Here is a 12728-nt window from a genome sequence, read left to right as displayed (position 1 = left end):
AAAGCTTCTGCACAGCAAAGGAAACAATTAACAGGGCGAAGGGAAAAAATATTTGCAAACCATAATCTAATAAGGAGTTAATATTCAAAATACATAAAAATGCAAACAACTTAATAGCATGAAAATGAATAACTCTATTAAAAATGAGCAAAACGGCTGGGTGCGGTGGCTCACGCCTGTAATCCCAGAACTTTGGGAGGCTGAGGCGGGTGGATCATTTGAGGTCAGGAGGTCGAGACCAGCCTGACCAACATGGTGAAACCCTGTCTCTACTAAAAATACAAAAATTAGCCTGGCGTGGTGGTACACGCCTGTAATCCCAGCTACTTGGGAGGCTGAGGCAGGAGACTTGCTTGAACACGAGAGGCAGAGGTTGCAGTGAGCTGAGATCATGCCACTGCACTCCAGCCTGGGAGACAGAGCGAGACTCCGTCTCAGAAAAAAAAAAAAAAAAAAAAGGGCAAAACACCTGTATAGACATTTATTAAAAGAAGACATACAAATGACCAATAGGTAGATGATAAAATGTTCAACACCACTGATCATCAGAGAAATGAAAAATCAAAACTGCAATGAGATATAATCTTATACCTGTTAGAATGGCTACTATCAGAATACCCAAATATAACAAATGTTGCAAAGAATGTGGAGAAAAGGGAACCATCTTACACTGCTGGGGGGAATGTAAATTAGTACAGCCATTATGGAAAACAGTATGGAGTTTCCTCAAAAAAACTAAAATAGAATTACCTTATGATCCGGCAATCCCACTGCTGGGTATATATTGCAAGGAAATGATATCAGCATATCAAAGAGATGTCTGAACTTCCATGTTTATTGCAGTGTTATTCACAATAGACACATATGGAATCAACCTTACTGTCCATCAACAGATGAATGGATAAAAGAAATATGGTATACATACACAGTGGAATCCTATCCAGCCTTAAAAAATAAAGGAATCTTGTCATTTGTGACAACATAGATGAAACTGGAGGACATTATGCTAAGTGAAATAAGTCAGTCACAGAAAGACTGCATGATCTCACTTACATGTGGAATCTAAAAAAGTTGAACTCATAGAAGCAAAGAGTAGAATGGTGGTTACTGGGGGCTGTGGGATTGGGGAAATGGGGAGATGTTGGTCAAAGGGTACAAAGTTTCAGTTAGGCAGGAGGAATAAGTTCTGGACACCTAATGTACAGCATAGGGACTATAGTTAGCAATATTGTGTTGTATACTTAAATTTGCTAAGAGAGTAGAACTTAATTATTCTCACCCCAAAAAGGCAACTGTGTGAGATGATGGGTATGTTAATTAGTTTGATTGTGGTAATCATTTCATAATGTATACATGTATCAGAACATCACATTGTACACATTAAGCATATACAATTTTTATTTGTCAATTATACCTCATTAAAGCTAGAAAAAAGAAAAAAAAGAGTGAGTGTGGCAAGCTTGGGAGAATCACAGGTAGTTCAGTGGACCAGAGGGAAGTTCGACTTCAGGCTTAATATAAAGGGAGTAACTGAAAGCTTAAAAGAAGGAGAATGATAGAGTCAAATCTTCTTGACTGGAAGTTTGTAATGTCCACTGAAGCTGGGTTGTGTGATGGACACTTTCAGCCCCCAAATGTACCATCTCTTCCTTAGGACTAAAGGTGTCTGCCAACTAGATGGGAAGACTCACACACTACTATCGTATATTGAATACCCAATATGTACCAGGCACTATGAAGCCCCAGTCCTATAGTAACTCATTTAACCCTTTCAACAATCCTGTAGAGAAGGTCCTGTTATGTCCTCATTCACAATTGTGGAAACTGAGGCACAGAGAAATGTAGTAACTTGCCCAAGGGCACACAGCTGAGAATCCTGGGACTGAACACACTCTGTCCCCAAGCTTCCACTCTCAACCACCATACTCATCTTTTTTCAAAATTTTGTCTCGCTAGAGAGGCATGCAAGTGAAAAATTGTCCCATAAGCATCTCCCACTTGGCCCCATCAGCCTATGTAAGAAGGCTGCTTAGAAATGTGAGGGGGTTATACAGATGTGTGTGGGAGTGGGGTGGTCATCTGGAGGGAAACATAGTGTTTTTTCTCCTCCTAAGTTCCACTTCCCACAACACCTCTGCCACCAACCAATTGAGGGTCTTCAGGAGAAGTGTTTTTATCTGTGCAACAGAGCCCGCCAGAAGGGGCACCTGGTGACCCTCTTCAGAGGCCTGATCCTGTGCTTCAGAAACCTATGGACCTGCTCAACCTGTGCACTGGAATTCTAGGGATAGCCTGAGCTGTCCCTAGGAAGCTGGGAGCATTCTCCAGCAGAGACCAGCAACTGCCTCCTGCCTGGAGAATCTGGAAGGAAGAAGGGCGGCTGGAATCACCTGTGATGGCAAGTGAGGGAGACAGGGCAGAAAAGGGTAGCAAAACTGCACTCCTAGGACTTGGAATGGCAAGGGTGAGTGAGCTTCCGGAGACCAAGTGACTTCCGTAGAAGGTAACTGGGCTGGCACTGTTTCAAAGAGTCCCTGCCCAAGAGAGCTGCCTGCTAGAGTGAGGGGTCCCAGCAGAGAGAGGTTGTGGGGGTGAACCAGACTGGGCAGGAGTTGAGAGGGTGCCTTGTTACTGTACAGTCCTATAGTAGCTCATGTAAACCTCACAACAATCCTATAGGGAAGCTCCTGTTAGGCCCGCAACAGAGATAGTGCAGTGCTAAGGATGTTTCAAGGCTTCCCAAACACCTATGGAAATGCCCCAGGAGGGGGCATCATTTGGGAGCTTTCCTAGAGACAGCCAATGATGGGATTATTACAGGGTGGACAGGAAAGTATGACTGTACTCTTTTCTCCCACCTCTCTGCTCAGACTCCAATGTGTCAGAGAAGACAGGAAGACCAAGAAACAGCCAAGGAGAGGGGCTGAGGAATGAGAGATGGAGGAGGCAACCGATTGTCCTTCCCATTGCCAAACTTTAGGCCGGGCAATTGAATCCTCAGAGGTTCCTGGAAGGTATGGGCGCTGAGTAAGATGTCAAGGGATAGGGAAGGAGGAGCTGACGGTGACAGGTGCGAATGCAGGTGTTTGAGCAACAGTCTGTTTCCTATTACTACCCCATCAACTTCAGTCCATGTAACAGGCTAGTTTTACATGCATCTACTGACCAGCCACATATGCATTTAGTCCTTTGAGGAAGAGGATACTATTATCCTCATTTCACAAATGAGGACACTGAAGCTCAGAAAATTTAGGGTACTTGCCCCAAATCTTTAAATTCAAATCACTTCCTTCTTGGTTAACTTCATAAATTTAGGATTTTTTTATGTCATAAAATAGGAAATGACCACACTTATGGTGTCAGTGCAAAGTCTAGTGAGGCTCTGAGCAGGAGTGGGAAGCGACATCTGGCCGTGGGTCCCTCCTGTGGCAGGGGGGCTGTAAGGTTGGAGACAGTCTAATTGCCACCCTGATGACTTAGCCTCAGCTGAGGATGGGTATGTGGACACATAGAATGATTTCACCTCTTATTTTCATGGTGACTGATGCCAGTGAGCAGTCAGTTGTGGGAGAGGCACGGCAGGGAGGGTGCTGTGTAGAATTCATAGCATGCCTGGAAGCTACCCACTCTCCCACCCACCTTAGCAGGCTCCCAGGAGAACAGCCTTTGCCTTCCCACGTTCCCTTTAGGCTCCTCTGTGATCTGTTATGATCCACATATGTGCACGCACACACATATGCACACAAATGCTAACACATGCACATGCATGTACAACCATGAATACATGAACACACATGTACATGTGCACGCACATGAGCACAAACACATGCACACATAAATGTCTACAAACTGGCATGCACACATGCAAATGCAGACCCACATGCCCGTATACATGCACACACATATGCACACAGACACATGTGCATACAGGCACACCCCAAAGACAGACACACACACGTGCCCCCACACCCACGAATGCACATCCATGCACAAGCATACATGCATGCATGCAAGCTGCTTTTTGTAGCAATCTAGAAATCAGTTTCATGACCCTGTAGATGTACCTCCTCTATGAGTCAAGGTGGCATAGTAAGCTCAGAAGGAATATTTTCCTTCTTGAGATAGGTGGGTTTCCCCTGAGGAAATGATTCAGAAAAATGTTTCCTTCCCAAATCAGAACAAATCAGAAGCGAAATTTTATGCCAAAATATTTGTTTTCTTGACATGGAGACAAGTGAAGCAGCCCCCTCATCCCTTTGTGCCCTTGGCTCTTCTGCCTCATAGTGCCTGATGCGTGCAGCTGCATGGCTCCAGGCCCTGGCTGGATGGGTGCCCTCTCACAGGGCTCCATCATAAGCCAGACTGGGTGGCCACCCTGCAGAGAAAGACCTGGACCAATGTGTATCCTTACTGAGCATGGTTATTTGATCCCTGTTCTAGCTCATTCCTTCTCCTGTTCTTAGGACTACTTAGGAATTGAATGTGCTGAGACTTCCTCTCAAAGGAGCCCCTCCTTAAATGAATCCAGGAGAGAAGTTCTGAAGACTGTGGTCTATGCTAAAGGAATGCAGATATTTATAAATGGTCATCTGCAGTGAACGAACCAAGTCCAAATGACAGTCAAGGAGAACTGTAAACATAGGAAAAGAGGGCTGAACCTACGCTTCCAGGGAAGAAAGAAGAGAGAGAGAAAGAGAAGAGAGAGAGAGAGAGAGAGACTGACTTCTGGAATCAATCAAGGGAAGTCTGGAAATGATGAATGGAACAGAAATCCCCAAGCCAAGTGCGAACGGGTGACAGGCCTCCCTCAGGCCAAGGGCCTAGACTCTGTAGCCAAGCATTGAGCACCAAATGTGAACATGATAGAGTTGTCAGTCAAAAGAAACTGCTTGCCTATTGTCTAGTGAGCTGCACCTTGAACAACCAGCTAGAGTGGTGGTTCTGGAGTAGCTGCCTCTTCTGGCCTGGAATGCATATAAACACCATGAAAAAGGCCCAGAGCTGGGCTGGCAAGGGGTCTTTCCCTGGGGAGAGCAGACCACCCACACCATTTGGGAGACTACTTTAGGCTCATCCAGGAGGCCTTTTGATGTGTCTGTTATACTGAAGATAGTGTTTTGAGGTCCCCAATCTTTATGTTGTTGGCTGTCATATAAAAAACAAACATCAGGAGAGAGAAAAACTGTTTTAACTCAAGTAATAGCCTAAGACTAAAAATGAAATAAACTCAGGGTTATTAACAAGAATCTATCAGATCTTCTGCTAAAACAGAAAAAAAGAGAGAGAGAGAAAGAGAAGGAGAAGGGGAAAGTGGGGGAAGGGAGAGAGGAAGAGAGGGATGAAAAGAGAGAATGGAGGAAGGAGCGAGGGTGAAGGAAGGAGGAAGGAGCGAGGGTGAAGGAAGGAGAAAGGAAGGACTATGAGAAAAATCAGCACAGATCATCTTTGGTGTGTATTAAAAACAATATAGGAAGCTTTTTATGCCCATAAAAACTGCCTTTTCCCATTTGTGTTGACTATGTGGCCCTCAAGGTCTAGTGTTATATTCTCTCACTTTTGATAAACACATGGTAGCAAGATACAAAAACAAAAGCAAGAAAAAACCAATATAGCCATGTGGATAAAGGAGTACTAATATTTAATTTCAATGTTAAGGGCAATAGGGCTGGGTAGGGACTGTGGCTAATTGGTATACATCGATCCTATCTAAAAGGGGAAGTCACCATTCAGCACCAGGCTGCTGTTGCCTTGAGTGAATGCAGAGCTTATATTGCCAGATCTGATTTTGTAAGAGATACTGAAAATTCAGCTTTATATGAAATCTTCAACTTTTAAAGTATTGAACCAGTTCTTTGTAAAGCCCATGTCAGGCTCCATTTATATTGGGGACTTCTGGTTTGTCACCTGAGCCCTAAAAGGACAACTGAAATATTAAAAGTGTGACATCCATTGCTCTTCTCAAATGCTCCACTTCCCCTCTACCTCGCAGACATAGTAGCAGGAACAGGTTGGTGTTTTAGATGTTGGCATAATCAGGACTTTTAAATTAAGTAAAATAAGCAAAGTGTTTTTCTTTTTTAAACACTGTAGCCATGTTTAAATATGTCCCCCATATTCTTTGGCACTCTTCCCGTTGCACAGTGGCATCTATTATGCCCTCTCCTCTAGAATCTGGGTGGGCTTGTGACTGCTTTGAACAATTGATTATGGAGAAACTGATACTATGTGACTTCTAGGCTGGGTCACAAAAGGTCATGAAGCTTCTGCCTGATTCCCCTGGAACGTTTCTTGAATGCTTGTTCTTGGAATGTTCAGCCTCTCATGATCCTCAGGACAGTCTCAGAACCCAGTATCCACGCTGAGAGAAGCCTGAGCCCTGTGGAGTTGTCATGCTTAGGCACTCTACTGGACAGCTTCAGCTCAGCTCCCAGTCAACAGCCAGCCACTGGTCTAGAATTGCATCCTCCCACTTTTGAAAAAGACATGATACCAAGATAAATGTTTTTCTGACTAAAACGAAAACAAAAGCAAGAAGAAATCATGGAAGTCCAGCCTTGTTGAACCTCCAGAAGACTCCAGCTCCAGCCACCACCTGGCTATGATGGCTGGAGAGATCCCAAGTAAAAAACATCTGGCTGAGTCCACTCAATTCACACAACCTAAGAGACAATAACATTGTTTTAAGTCTCTAAGTCTTAGGGTGGTTTGTTAAATAGCAACAGTAACTGGCAGAAGCATCTACTGTAGTCGGTATAAGCATGAAGGGCTAGAACGAGATCCCTCTAGTACTGCAGCCTCAGTGCTCGATTCATTGGCATTTGTTGTATTCTTGCCCCAATTCTCATGGCGCTGGAGGGATGGGCAAGGCATTCCATAGGAAACCTAAGTATCAGCTAGCTGGGAGGGCTGCCAAGCAGGCTAGGGGAGCCCCAGCTTGGAGCAGCCTCCACGTGAGGCAATTAAAATGTGAAATGTAACCTTTAAGGAAAGAGCCTGACTTTACCTTTGCATCTTGGAGACTTGGGATGCAGAAGACCTGTCAAGTCCTGTCCTCTCCCCACCCCCCACTCTCTCCCCAGCCCTGATCACGTTTCTGTCTTATGTTTGGACACAGGACTCAGACTTGTGTACACATGGAGAATAGCGTCTGGCGCCAAGAACGCAGAGCGGCTGAGAACTGGTGTTTCTCCTCTTAGGAAAAAAAAATGACAGGGAAAGAAAGAAAAATAGGAAAGAAGAAAGGAAGAGAGAGAAGAAGGAAAAAAAGAGGGAGGGAGGGAAGGAAGGGGTAGGGAAGGAAGGAAAGAGGAAAAGAAGGAGGAAGAGGAAGAGATGGAGAGAAGAAAGGAAGGAAGGAAAAGGGAGGGAAGAAAAGGAAAAGAGGGAGGAAGGGAGAAATGGAAGAAGGGAAAGAAGGAAAAGGAGAAAGAGGAAGACATGGAGAGAAGAAAGGAAGGAAGGAAAAGGGAGGGAAGAAAAGGAAAAGAGGGAGGAAGGGAGAAAAGGAAGAAGGGAAAGAAGGAAAAAAGGAAGAAGAGAGGAATGGAAGGAAGAAGGGAAGGGAAAGAGGGAGACAGGTAAAGAGGGAGGGAGGGAAATAAGGAAGAGGGAGAAGGAGGGAGAAAAGGGGGGAGGAGCAAAGGACGGAAGAAGGAAGGAAAGAAGGGAGGGAAGGGAAAATAGGGGAGATGAAGGAAGGTACAGGGAAGGGGAAAAAGGACGAAGAGGAGGAAAAGAGGGAGGGGAGAAGGAGGAAGAAAAGGAGAGAGAAAAGAAGGAGGGAGGGAGGGAGGGAAGGAAGACAGGAAGGAAAACCAAACATCGAGGTAGCACTGTGTGTTTGGATTTCTTGCTTTACTGAAGTATTACCTTCATCAGAAGCAGATGGACTGAATCACGTCAAAGTCTACCTAGGCAGGAAGCATTGTTTTAATTTACCCAGGTCACGGCAAATATATTGTCATTCAGCATGTGAAACTGTTTGAACTTACAAGGAGTAACCCAGCAACAGCAATTACCCCACGTGTCTGTTGTGCTCTGATGATACAAACGCAACTGGAATGGAGTCTCATAATTTCACAAGGTGACAAAAAATTGAATTCTGATGTTTCACCTCCACCTGTGAATGAGCAGGGAGGTGCTGAGAGGCCAGCTGAATACACAAATTCCTTGGGCCCATGGGCACTGTACAGAGGCCGGCTGCACTGGGGCAAGCTTGCCCTCCTCTCAACCTCAGGCCGGCAGCCAATGCAGAGCAGCCCCACCGCGGGCTTTTGTCTGCTGAGAGCACACCCCCTGCATTTCTTATTAGATATCCTGTGACAAGGACCCAGAGAAAAGCAAGATGCTGGTAAGAGCTCATCAATTCAGACCCCACTATTCAGAAATCTGGATTTTTTTTTTGTCATGGAGAACTAAAACTGATGTGAATCTTGGCACTATCCTTGAAAAAGAAATCATTCATAATAACACAACAATAATATATAACATTTACTGAGTTCTGACTCTGAACGAGGTACTGTCTGGAGTGCTCTTCATGGATGCCTCATTTAATCTTCAAAGCAACCCTGTGAGGAAGGTCTTATTATTCTCTCCATTTTGCAGGAGATTACTTTGAGGCACAGAGAGGTCAAGGCCTGCCCAAGGTCACACAGCTAATGAATGGGAGAGCCTGGATTCAGAACCCCAGCAGTCTGATTGATGCCAGAGCCATATTCTCAATCACGCTTTGAAAGGCAACTCCCAGCTAGGTCAAGAATTCAGATTGTTTCTACGGACCTGAAAATCATTTTAACAGTACCCATTTCTGTTGTTAAAAGAAAAAAAAAGACAAGACAGTGACCCAATCGATAATTCTTATCCATTCATTAAGTCAAAGTTGCTCCTTGACCATCCTGTTAGCCCTTATTTCATGCATGTGAAATGAATAAAACTTCATTTTGTTCAAAAAGACCTTTGGATTCAGACTTTCTATGCTTTTAGGTGGGCTTTCTTATTATTATTCAAAGTCACTGAGGTTTTTCTCAAAGACTTCGGAGACTAAACTAATCACAGCTGCCTTTGAGGGGATCACTGGGGATGGGATGTTTCAAAGCGCCATCTAGATTGGCAATCAGGGGACAGCCCGTGTCATCAGCTGCCGACTCCCAGGGCAGCTCAGCAATGGGGCTGAGAGCCCTTGACTCACACTTCTGTTGATAGGCACAGTTGGTGGCCTCTGGCGTTTGGCTGGAACCCAGTAGCTGGAGAGATTCTTTGAGCTGGAGATAACCAACAAGGAGCCGATGGAGAATACAGGAAAGAGCAGAAGAATTTGAGGTCCTATATTTGGCACAGACAAGAGCTGTTTCTGGGTTATAAAATGTCTCTGGGCCTGTGTTTCGGGGCAGGTGTGGAGGAAGGAAGATGGCTCTCTCACCGTCTCCGGGAACAGATGGCTGGGCCTTCCCTGCAAGCAGCCGGCTTGCCAGCTGATGCTACAACATACTGGCTCTAAAACCCTGGCAGGGCAGGCTGAGGCTACCTGGATTTTTTAAAACCGAAAATTCTCCACTCCTCAGCTATGTGAAAAGGCAGAAAATTGCATTGTCCTGTACAAAAATCACAACCACAAAACCCCCAAACCATGCACAAAATAAACAAACAAAAACACTCAACCAAAAACCTTTCAGAAAACAGGGATGGGAGAGAATCTGCCCACAAGCCGTGAAAGGTTTCCCTTAAACCATTTTACTTTGGCAGGAAAGAGGAACGTCTAGATTCTCAGAACCATATGGCATTGAGGATCATCTAGTTTGGGGTCTAGTGTTGCCAAATATTTTTCTAGAGAACATAAATAGTCATGTTTTCATGCAAAAGTTCGTGATTTTGAGAAGTTGATTCAATTTAAAAATTTTTTTAAAGCCATGAAGGCCAAACAAAATCCACCCAAGTACCTCATTTGGTTCTCAGGGCTTTGGTTTGCAACTTTTAAAGAGCCTTGGCCTCTTGCAGAGATGGAGAAACTGAGATGGGGAGAGGTGAAGAGGTTGTTACACTGGAGAGCAGCAGATGGCTTTCCAACATTAGGTCTGTAGCAGATACCATCGGCACCCCACCAGTGCCCCTCCCTCTTTCCCAATTCACGTGGCTCCCTCTAACCCTCAACAGCCAGTGTCTGCAGATCTATGCCCAAGGATATTTTCAAAACTGTGAAAAGTGGCTTTCCCTGTGAAAGCTAGAAGCACTGAGGAAGTAATATCCCCTGGAAGCAGCTCACAAGAAGTGACTATGGGGGTTGGTGTATAAATACCGCACCTCCCTCACCCCTTAGATGGGATAACTCTGAGGCACATGCTCTACACCCTTTCCCAGAGCTTCCCCAGGAGATCGACACCCAGTTACCCCCTGTGGTACCTGGATTGATAATGCATCTGTCATTGTCTGCCCTCCCTTCCCTGTCTCACTGCTCCATGTCCTTCCAGGTATTTCCTGCATTTCCCAAATAAACTAGCTGCACTTGAATGCTGTGTAGCGGTGCGCCTCAGGGAGAACCAAAACTAAGCACTGGTCTGATTAGCTGTGATGTGTATAAAGAAGAGAGCCTTTATTTCTGGGATGTCTTCTGATGAAAACATTATAAATTATGGAGGCGAAATATTTCTCTATATCAAGTGTCAGGTACCACATGCCCGTGTGTGAACTCTGGGCCTGATTAAGGGTGCCTATTGGTTTCATGGAGGTAAGTGGGGAGAAACAGTAGAGACTGTTTACATCTCTCCATAGCCTGGGGAATCGCTGCCCTGGAAGAAGACATGCTGGTTCAACTGTACTCAGGAAAAGAGAATGTGCTGGCCCTGCCCAGCACAAATAATTACTGGGACCATGTTTCTGAATATCACCTAAATGCAAAATAATGAGAATGCCATTTCTATTTAATAATGCTTTTATTAAAAGCAAAGTTCAATTCAGTGATGTGAAAAAGCAGGAGAAATTATCTTTTCGTTTCTTTTCTCCTTTTTCCTCCCCTTTCCTTCCTTTCCTTTGCTCCTCTCCTCCCTTGTCCCTACAGGAAGGACAGGCACTAGCCGCTTTGGCACCAGCACCGGCTGAATGGCAACACAGTGCTGGGGACACCATTTAACTCCTTCTTGGCCAGTGAGGATGGTGCAATGGAAAGTCTAATAGTGCGTTTTCTCACCTATTCTTGTGACTTAAAGAAATACTGATAAAACTTATTTAGGGGTGAGTCTTAACCTTTGCCATGCCATTGAACCCCTTTGGCATCTGGTAAAGCCTATAAACCTTTTCTCAGAATAATAGTCTTAAGCACATGAAATAAAATACAGAGAATCACAAAAGAAACTAATGATTTTGAAATACAGTAATAAAAAGGCCAGATATGTGATAAATGCACATTTACTAATGCATTAAATATGATCTACTGGCAAGTCTAATAACTACTATAATTTCCATATAGTGCTGAGCATATTTCAAGATACCTGCAACAACTATAATGTGATGTAAAAATATTTATGATTTCTCTTTGTGATAAACTCATAGATATCACTAATACAACTGTGGACATGCTAAACTGCAGTCAGAGGTTAGTGCAAATAAATATGATTTTTCCCAATCCAAATTGACAGAGTCCACTCACCCAATATTAACCTTCCCTAGATATGAGGCATGAGGTGGAGAAAGCCATTCTTTTTCAGCCTTCTAGTTTCTAGGGAACATGGCAGGTCTTTGTGGGAAATTGCCCAATTGTCCCTTCAGTCACATTTTTAGCAACCATTTATTGAACACCTACGGTGTTCCAGGCACTTTATTTACTTTAAAAAACAGGTTTAGGCCTTCTGGTACGAAAAGATGATTAATCATACTCCTCAGTTCATAGCACATAATAAACCCTGGTCTATGTAATGTAAGGCCCTGCTTGTGTTTTATTTCCTTTCCCACCCCCACCCCACCTCCATCATCCCCAATCCTCACCTTCGTGCCCCACCCCCATGGAGGCATCCCCTCTGTGTCCTTGGTATGTATCCTGATATATGCAGGCATCTGTGTCAAATAGGCAGAGCCTTTTTGTGAGTGGGATTTTAGTTTCCATAATTGGCATCATGTTACCAATCTCATTTATTTTCTTACCTTTTTTTCACTCAATGCATTATCATGAAGAACTATTGCCATTGTTGTATGTCCATTTTGTGTGTTGCTTTTTGCTGCTGCATGGTATTTCATAAGGTGTATCCACCTTACTTTCCTTATCCATTCCTTTAAAGATGGACACTCAGGTTGTATCCAACTTTCCTCCAGGTTGTCACCAACAAGCTCAGTGAACATCCGCATAAAGATGTTCTTATAAACCTGTACATGAGTCAGTTCCTCTAAGCTCTATGCCTGGGATGTGGGAGGTCACCAGATCATAGGGCATGTACCAACTAAATTTCACTGAGACAAGCCAGATTGCTTTTTAAAGAGCCTGCACTCGTTACACACCCCACAGCCATGCATGAGTACTCCCCTCCCCACATCTTCATCAACGCTTGGTATGTTCACCTTTTTAGTTTGGGCCATTTTGATGGTTATAAAGGGTCAGGTACTTTACACACAATAGCAGATGCTTTGGGGCCCCAAGTTGCATCTTGGAGCAACTTTGACATCTACCCCAGTGGAGATGGACCCATCTGTGTGAGTTCAGAGTCACATCAAGCCCCCATTGCCTATATCAAAGACTTCAGTAATCC

The sequence above is a fragment of the Pongo abelii genome, chromosome X (assembly GCF_028885655.2).
Source record: "Pongo abelii isolate AG06213 chromosome X, NHGRI_mPonAbe1-v2.0_pri, whole genome shotgun sequence".
In the NCBI taxonomy this organism is placed as follows: domain Eukaryota; kingdom Metazoa; phylum Chordata; class Mammalia; order Primates; family Hominidae; genus Pongo; species Pongo abelii.
The sequence above is the reverse complement of the archived record's forward strand: the minus strand, read 5'-3'. Positions refer to the sequence as shown.